This window comes from Pinus tabuliformis, chromosome 1_2 (genome assembly GCF_031772625.1).
Source record: "Pinus tabuliformis cultivar Carrire ecotype Pingquan chromosome 1_2, CPIR1, whole genome shotgun sequence".
In the NCBI taxonomy this organism is placed as follows: domain Eukaryota; kingdom Viridiplantae; phylum Streptophyta; class Pinopsida; order Pinales; family Pinaceae; genus Pinus; species Pinus tabuliformis.
In genome coordinates, this window is record NC_142298.1 from 281,744,184 (window position 1) to 281,747,434 (window position 3,251).

Sequence of the window (3,251 nt, forward strand, 5' to 3'; positions counted from 1 at the left end):
TTGGCTTCGAAAACTTGAGATAGACAAAAGTTATCCTCCACTTGCTTGGCTGCCTCTTTGGTGCATTGATGTGGCTACTTGTGCTCTGAGCTTCCTGAAGGAGAATTCGAAGTAGGGAGTCATAAATGAGGGGGAAACCCTCCTATAAATCCTCTCCCTTGTTTTCTTTGAATATTTGCTACCAAATTTCCATTAAATCTTTCACTTTGTCTCCAAAATTGACCAAAAATCTGCATTAAGCACACATTAGACTCCATGGCATAATGACCAACCCAACTCACTCTATTAGCATATATATAATAAAAAACATGCAATAAACTAATGAGGATGGTGGATTAAGCTAAGTTAGGAGGAAAAATGAGCCATATAATTACACATTTATGGGGCTCATCAATATTCTCTCCAATGGCTTAATTGTCTTGGATTTCCTCTGGTTTCTCCTCATGTCCTCTTGCTCCTGTTTCTTCACGGATCTGCTCTACTTCTCCTTGGATTCATATCATCATTTATTATCCTAGAATATTTCCATATTGACATACTCCTGTTGCTTCATGGATCTGCTCTACTTGGCTTCATATCATTGTTTACTGTCCAGAATATTTCCATATTGACATCAATGACAACCTAGATTAACAGTATTGATGCTAGTGAGTTCCATATTTTCTCACTGCAACTCTTATTAAGCATCCATTGAAGTCAACCAATTTCCTTCAGCATATTGTCTTTAGTTCAGCCTCTGTTAACACTAATATTCTTGGTTAAACTTGCACCTTGCACTATAATTCATGCAGAAGCACCACCTTCAACATCTACATCATATGCTCTTCAACTTTTATATCATTATGCTCTTCAAAACCTACCAGATTTAACTCCTCATTTGAGGAAGAGTTTTGTAGATGATCAACCCTTGTCACTTGCATTCTTACCCTCACAAGAGCAACACTATTTCCTCGTGCATGACACGAAAATATTAAACAAGCAAATATTGTAGAATAATAGAGGTTGATGCAGTGCATAACAACAAGGAAACGAAAAATTTTAAGGTAAACATAGGTGACAAGAAACAAAACTTTAAAAGGAGAGAGTTTATGAAATAGTGTTGATCCCTAACTAAAGATTCGTGGTGAGAGAAATGTTTGCAGTGACCTATAGAGCAATATTGTAAACAGAATTGAAGAAATGGTGCTTCCATTAATGATGGTTTAGATTTATAATGCTCCATTGGAAATCTTGATTGATGAGTCCCAAGAATAAAGATACATTGTATGAAATTCTGACAGTGATCTAGAGAGCAGTATTGTAAACTGAGTTGCCGAAATGGTGCTTCCATGAATTATAGATTAAATGTATAACATTCCATTGGAAATTTGAGTGGTGAATGGTCATTGACATGGATTGCATATGCAAAATGATGATATCTGTGTCTAGGATTGATTTGATTATGATCTAGGGGCTATTACTTTCTCCTAGCTAATGTTGGTGCTTCTAAAATGTTTAATGGCCCTGGCAAATTGATTTCATTAATGGTCATTTTGAGCATAGTTGAATAAGTTACTCCTTTTCATTATAGATTGCAAACTTAGGGGTGGGTCATGGAAAGCATTGAATGATAAGCATTACCTATTCATGTCTGATCAAATGCACAAGGGGAAAGAAGCATTGGGCTCTATATGGACTTGAGGTTATACATATTGGAACATCATTTACTGCAGACATTCTCCAGAAATCAACCTCTCTGTCAGATGTGATAGGTAATCTGTACATCAAAACTGAACCTTGTTGGACTAAACATTTGATGGTTCTTAATGTCTAAGGATTTGAAGTGTCTTTATGTTAGAGCATTTAAATATGTGTTTGGACATGATGTTTTGTATGGTAGTGAACTAAGAGTCACTTTCTAGACAATTGTATGCCTAGTGAGTTTATGGACTATTTTTAAACTTGTGAGCATTATTCATTATTTTAATACCACTTTTATAATGTGTTATCGGTGTGTTGTGTTCTAATTTTTTATAGCTTTAGAGGTCAAGCTCTATCTCCACTATTGGTCCCCATTCCACTACTGGCTTCCCTCCCCTAGTTTATCACCTACTCCAGAATCACAAACTCATGAGGCATTGATTACAATTGAATAGAACCAATGAGAACTTGACAATAATATCAATGGAGTTGCAACAATAAAAGAAAACATAATTAGGTCACTGTATCAGGACAATACATTAAGCATGAAATAATTCTTGTGAGAATGATCTCCATTACAATAGGAACGACTAGGGATCATGACATCAAATACAAAAAGATTCAAAGCATTGATCAACAAGAGGTGCTGCTTAAGAATAATGTATTACCCCACAAAAAACACCTCATGTTTAATTTCAAATGTATTATTACACCACAAACAACACCTCATGTTTAATTTCAAATGTATTACAATGAACAACATAGGAACTGCCAACATAAAATCCCAAGAATCAAATACATGCATAACCCAGTAGGGACTTCTGTGTTTTGGCAGTGGAGTAATGAAAAATAATCCAGACTGAAAAAATATGTTATCTTTTGATGAATGACATATCACAACAGCTGTGTAGGAATTAAAACAAATCATGCACAATCACCACATTATCAGACATAAATTTCCATTGAAAAATCAGAATGGCTAATCAAAAGCAAACAATTCCCAATTTTGCAGTCTACACCAAAGAAAACAAGCACAATAATTTAAGATGATGACTAGACACAGGAAAATCATGGCTGCTATGAAATAACCAAATTGCCTAAATAACGTTACCTTATTCGACCAATAATACTCAAAACACAAAAGTACATGCTACCATTTCTAAAAGAGTCGAGTTGGAATGTACGTGCATATGAAGGTTTCTCATTAAAACACCATTACTATTTGATAAACCACCACAGTTGTAGATGACTTTCAATCATGATATTCAACACCTAAGCTAATGAAAACCTGAGCTAATTAAATCATATTACTTTATGCCATCCATGACACAACAACAAAAGTTTTATATTCTTCCATTTTCGAGAGAGCCCAGCTAGGATGTATATGAAAATGAAAAATTTGCATTGAGAAAGAAATTATTGTTAGATCTAAGACTTTTGTGATCCATAATGTAGAGAAAGTGTTTCGGATTAATCACATAGTTAGGATTTGGTCGACGTTTCAAACCAACTAATGTGGTTCATCCTCAGGACAAGGTGAGAAATCCATAGATCAGAAGGAATAAATAGTA